This window comes from Carcharodon carcharias, chromosome 18 (genome assembly GCF_017639515.1).
Source record: "Carcharodon carcharias isolate sCarCar2 chromosome 18, sCarCar2.pri, whole genome shotgun sequence".
In the NCBI taxonomy this organism is placed as follows: Eukaryota; Metazoa; Chordata; class Chondrichthyes; order Lamniformes; family Lamnidae; genus Carcharodon; species Carcharodon carcharias.
In genome coordinates, this window is record NC_054484.1 from 92,488,652 (window position 1) to 92,495,415 (window position 6,764).

The window sequence follows — 6,764 nt, forward strand, 5'->3', positions numbered from 1 at the left end:
GTTTCTTGACTAGTCTGTGAGACAGCTTTCCTGCTTTTGACACTAGCCCCCAAACAGGGGTCGACAGGGCTGAGGTTGCCTAAGTTTCATTCCTTTTAGACTTTTTAGCAGTTTGATACATTTCAGAGGACAGTTAAGTGTCAATCACATTGCTGTGAGTCTGGAGTCACATGTCGACCAGACCAGGTAAGGACAGCAGATTTCCCTGGTGGTTAGATGGGTTTTTCTTACAATTGACAATGGTAATTCCAGATTCCACCATCTGCTGTGGTGGGATTTGAACCAGGGGTCTGCAGAGCATTACTCTGTGTCACTGTGTACCTTAACAATTATAATTAACGTACAACTAATAGAGTGGAGTGATCTGCCTCCCTCCGCCCCTTCATTGTGTCTAATTGGTCTCCCCCTGGTCAGGCTAATGAACTTCCTGTACAAAGAGGAATCCTTGTCATAGAAATAAGCCAGAGCTGATCTGCTCACTGTCAAAGCAGTGGAAGGTACGAGTTGTTGTGTGCTGCTAGAGGCGGAAGAGAATGCAAAAGAGGAATTTAAAAAAAACACTCCAGGGACTTTCCATTGTTCAGAGTGTTTAAAGTAAAAATGTAGCCTGTTAAATGGAACTCAAGACATATGGTGAAATATGAAACAAGACACAACTCCATTTCTTGATACAAAAACAGAATTACCTGGAAAAACTCAGCAGGTCTGGCAGCATCGGCGGAGAAAAGAGTTGACGTTTCGAGTCCTCGTGACCCTTCGACAGTTCTGTCGAAGGGTCATGAGGACTCGAAACGTCAACTCTTTTCTTCTCCGCCGATGCTGCCGGACCTGCTGAGTTTTTCCAGGTAATTCTGTTTTTGTTTTGGATTTCCAGCATCCGCAGTTTTTTTGTTTTTATCCATTTCTTGATAGTTTATTTGCAGAATGCACTATTACCATCCACCTACTAACCCAGTGTCACAGCAGTCTTTCTTTATACTCTTTTGAGCTCAAACTATAACAGGTGGGCAAATTAACAAATCAAATTAAAGTGATAGCCCATCAATGGGCACTGTATCAAAAGAGAAAAGCTTAAATGTCATTTTGGGGGCTGAGGAAGCACTGCAGCCCCTGTGGTGCCCATCGGCTGTGGAAGGCCTCAAGCATGCCAATGGACACCACATGTTTCCCTCTCCAAGGACCTAGCCATGGAAGAGGGGCAGACAATTGGGCCGGGTGACCTCCTCGATCACCGGTTGCCTGGGCCTGTTGATGGCCAGCTTGGCCAGGCCCAGGAGCAGGCTTACAAGAATGTCCTCCCTGCCCAACCCCCAACCTCACCCCAGCCCACGCGCCCCCCCCGCCCCCTCCCCCCCCAACTCCCCATCAGGTGGCCAAAGATCGGGAGCATGGGGCTGAAATGCAACCAAAACTTAAGCAGTAACTCCTTTAAGAAATGAAAAAGGGGCTGAAACCTACTACAAACCACATACCCGTGGAACATGGGTTCCTCAAGGCCACGGAAAATATAGTTGTCCTGGGAGCCCGTGAACCACCGTGATCTGTGGTTGTATGGGAGGGTACATGCAGAACCATCCACGCCAGTTCCCTGATGGGAAAGGGGAGAACTCCTGGGTACAGAGCCCTCCACTGGGGACCCCTGCCACTGGTGGATGGCAGGATGAAATACCACAGTGTTCCCAGACAGTCAGCAAGGGTGAGGACGTGAATGGCGTCAGTCTCTCTGAGTACTTAATTAAACAGTGGTCTTCACTTGTGCATCTTAACAATATAATTAACATACCATTAACATACAGCAAGTCATTTTTGTTCAGGGGCACCCACATTCCCTCTGCTCCTGATACAGGTGCTAGTCCAATTCGAGGGTGCCAGCCAAGGCCCCATAGGGGTGGGGCAAGGGGGTATCAGGTGAGCCTGATCTTGCTCTCACCCATTATCACCAATGCACACTTCCAACAAGATCTGCCACAGTTTAAGATGAAAGCCCACCACCACCTTCTCAAGGGCATCGAGGGACTGGCTATAAAAACCAGCCTCGCCAACCACACTCACATCCTGAGAATTAAGTACAGTAGAAAGCTGGGGATCTGACATACACATGAGCCATCACCTCTGGACTAAAATACTGCAAACCTTTCTTCCTGTGCACCTCTATAGATCCCACCACAGCATGTTGTTGCTACTGTGGATGGCGATTGTCTCCCTCTTCTGATGTTATGTTAAATGCACCTTATGTGGCTGTCATACTGATCTTGTCTGGTTGAAATCCTCCAAGGTTGAAGAAAGCTGTACCACACAAATGCTCTCTGCCAAACATTTGCCGGGGGCACTGAGACAGCAGCTGTAATAAGGAGTTTTCACTCAGGTGACAAGTTTAAACAGCCAGGTGAAGTGCAGTTCAATTGCACCACTGCTTGGCTGGTCAGTTTCTCAAGCCTCGGAGCCCAGTGCTTCTCCAGTTACATTTGGGGCCAAGTTAAAACCAATTTGCCAACAGCTCATTAACATCTCGTGAGGACATTATTTGCAGCAATGACTACATGCCCGCCTGCAATTATTAAATATCTGATTTCACTGAGTATACCTCTCATTCATTTCCAATCAGGCCTCCGTTAAAACCAGAATTTTTAAAAATTTATTCTTTCATGGGGTGTGGGTGTTGTAAGCAAGGCCAGCATTTGCTGCCCATCCCTAATTGCCCTTGAACTGAGTGACTTGTGAGGCCATTTCAGAAGCCAGTTAAAAGTCAACCACATTGCTGTGGGTCTGGAGTCACATGTAAGCCAGACTACATAAGGACAGCAGATTTTCTTTCCTATAGGACATTAGAGAGCCAGATGGGTTTTTGCAACAATCGACAATGGTTTCATTACTGAAACTAGCTTTCAATTCCAGATTTATTAATTGAACTTAACTTCCACCAGCGGCCATGGTGGGATTTGAACCAGAAGCATTATCTTAGAATTAGGCACTTTTAAGCTGGGTTGTACTCCCCAGGGAAACTTCAAAAATTTTAACCACCTCCCCATCCCGCACCTTCTCCACAGAGAAGACCTGGATTCAAAAGGAAGTTGCAGTGATAAAAGTCAATATACCAACCCACTGGACCACCCAGTATTGGGATCCTCTCTGTTGTGGGGTATAAAACATATGCCAGGCAGTATCTCTGATTGTCGTCTTAAATGTTATCCACACAATCTGACAGGAATCTGGGATCGGGCTTCTTGTTTGTGAGCATTTCACATTAGATTGGGATATAGCTGTTCTATAATTTCTCGATAGCGTACTCGCTGATTGGTGCCCCAGTCTAGATTGAATTATGGGGCATCAGCTGTGAGTGCTGGTGGATGTGGGGCTGCTCATCGCCACAATGGTGCTCAGTGTCTCTGGGTTAGGCAGGGCTCCTGATCCTGAGCACCATCCTGCTGGAAGTGTAGATGTGAGGACATCTGGTGAGGGGAGAAACAGGCTTCGCTGTGATGCCCCTTGAGTCAAATCAATCACTGACAGGCAATGACTTGTATCAAATGGCCATTTGGGTGAGGTTCTTGTGGAACTCTACCTCAACCAAGAGTCAATCGCTCCCAGATTGGAGGCAGAGTGGTATCTCCTCCTCACTTCTACAAAATGCTTAGAGACTGTAACTAAATTTTTAAGGTCACTGCCTCATCTAGTATGATTGAATTCTCTCAGGTACTTCAGTGGGAAGGTGTCTAGTAAGTGACCTTGCATTTTAAGTACTTGAAATCCAAGTGAGAGAGTCTAACCACCTCCCTTTGGTGTAACCATCACCAAATCCCCCACCATCAACATACTAGGGGTCACCATGATCAGAAACTTAACTGGACCAGTCACAACAATACTGTGGTTATGACAGCAGGTCAGAGACTGGGTGTCCTCACCTCCTGATTCCCCAAAGCCCATCCAACAAGGCACAAGTCAGGAATTTGATGGAATACTCCCCACTTGCCTGGGTGAGTGCAGCTCCAACAACACTGAAGAAGCTCGACACCATTCAGGACTGCCCTCTCAGGTGGGTGTAAAAGATCCCATGGCACTATTTCAACAAAGTGTAAGGATTAATTCCCAGTGACCCAGCCAGTAGTTATCCCTCAATCATTGAAACAGATTATTTGGTCATTTGCTGTTTGTTGGACCATGATGTGTGCAAATTAGCTGCTGCAACAGTGGCTACATTTCAAAAGTACTTAAATGGCTGTAAAGTGCTCTGGGATATCCTGTGGTCACAAAAGGCACTGTATAAACAGAATCTTTTACATACTTTGGTCAGACATTGGGATTCTTTACGTTTCAGATATGTTGAAGAACAAAGGGTATTCAATCAAGAATGGCAGAATGAAAAGCCAAAGTTCCACTGGTCTCAATAATCTGAAATCAGCACTTATCAAACCTCTACATCTGTGGAGCACTTGGAAGGGACATAAAACCCCACAGACCACCCACCAGTCCTCCCCACACCTGCTTTCATTTGCCACTGCAAAAATCTCATCGGAATTAAAGGGATTTATGGAAGTGATAAATATGTTGCTGTTTTTTCACTAAATTAATATTTGTGCATTTTTAAAAATTAAATCAGAAGTTATTAAATTAAGGCTGAAACAAAAGTATAGATATTTTTGTATTTATAATAAACACCAATGCTACAAGAGAACATCTTTATTTGAAACATTCTAATACAGCATTTTAGAAAATCATCACAATAATCTTCTTCTGAGAAACTAATACTTAATTTACATCGGGTATTCCTCCTCCAGGTAGCATGTCCTAAGATGGATTTGGCAACCATTGGATCGGTCCATGATCATGCTGGGCAAAGTACTTTAGTGGTTTGCCTTTCTGCAGTATGGCTGACCAGGAAACTCTCCTGCTCTTACCGCCTGCCATCAGGAAGGATTTACAGGCCAATATTGGCCCTGTAATGAACACACCCTCCTTAGCTATCAAGTCCTGAAGTGGGACTCAGAGGTAAGGACACTAACCACTGTGCCACAAAACCTCCCACATTTATATTAGTGAAACAAAATCAATGGTAACACAAATCTTACTTATAAAACTACATCGTTATTGGTCATGTTTTTGGTTACTCGAACTGTGCACACAGGAGCCAGTCTGGTTGTGAAGCCTCACATGAGTGTTGAGGATGAGGGTCCCAGCCTGTTTCCCTTGGCCGTGGTGTCGCACGTCTCTGTCTTGCATGTTGGACCAATGCTGGGGCTACCTGGCGGACCTTTGCAGACCACACTTTGAGAACCACAGCCTTATATCACTGGCCAATGGGGAAGAATAAGGGTGAGAGCAAACTTTGGACTTTGTTGGATCGCCTGTGTGTCATTTACTTGGGGCTCACCCGTCGTTCATGCATGATTTATTTACTGAATTAGCAGAAGCAGCTAGGTGTTGGGGAAATTTATTAGCAAGGAGTTAATTTACCCAAACTAATAACGTGTGACCAGAAATCTGCGTCACTGAAGGGACACAACCTGGGTTATTGTGTGAAATCAATACCTATTTGGATAAGAGGTATTTGGCGTGAAGTGCAAGCCATGTGGGTGAATGACGGAGGATGTAAACAACCCATGACTTGTCTAGTCCAGTTAACCATTGGAAAGGTGACCGATAACACAAATGTCCAGTTCTGTCCAGTGATGAATGAGCAAATGTTTGAATTTCAGGGGCTGAAATGTTCAGCCTTGCCAAATTTCTGGTTTTGCACCGCACCCATTTCGATCTTATAGTCCTGCTCGTGTGGGACAGAGCGTTATCACCACCACACTTTCTAGATTTCAGTTTACCTATTTTCAAGTCTTATCTTGAATTGAATTAATCTTCTGAAGCGTAAGGATCAACATTTCATCTTCCCTCAATGTGGGATAGCAATCAAATTGCTGTCTAGAAGAGATTAGGATTTGCTTATCTGCAAGATTCCTGTCAGTTTATATTTAAATGTTCTGTTGTGCTCCAAGGTGTTATTGCAATCATTTGCTTCTGTTGCTGTGGTCCTGTTTTGAACATAACGGTGAAAGGTAGGCTTGGTATCGATAAGAGATTTTATAAACAATTCCAAATGCTGCAGATGAAAACATCTGCTTCATAAGGCTTTTCTTTTTGAAAAATATACTTTATTCATAAAACATCTGAAAGAACATTAAAGGTAGCCAACCTATTAGGTTCGTTCTGAAGCATAACCTCAAAAGGCGATTGCAGTTTCTGACTCACTACTCTGCCAAATCCATTTTAGTTTCATTCCCTAAGTACGTGTTTGCGTTTTCTCCTGCAACATAACACACAATTATCGGAGGGAAACATTCCAGCTCCTTATTTGGTATTCCTATTGTGCCTGATTTAGAATGTGCCTTCGATTTGCCAACCGATAGAACTAATTAATCAGTAGTTATTCTGATGGCGCAATCATGCTGGATAACAGAATTTGTGTGGACTTTGCATACGATACAGAAGTCACTTCGCTGTCTTCTAATCTCTCTGATGAGAGGGAAATCTGCTGCTACTGTGTGTTGGGGAAGAAAAATGCAAGTTATTTCTGTCGCTGCCCTGCTTACAGAAACCAAAGGCCGGCTCTCCATCAAGGCAGTGCTGACAGTATATTGGCCCTGCAATCGCCCGCCTGGGGCACAGGCAGCAGCGAGCTCCCTCCAGGCCGCTGACATTGTAACCACCAGAGCGAGGGAATCCCGGGGAACACCCCCTCCCACTCCCTCCTCACTCCCTTTGAGACGTCACCGTTG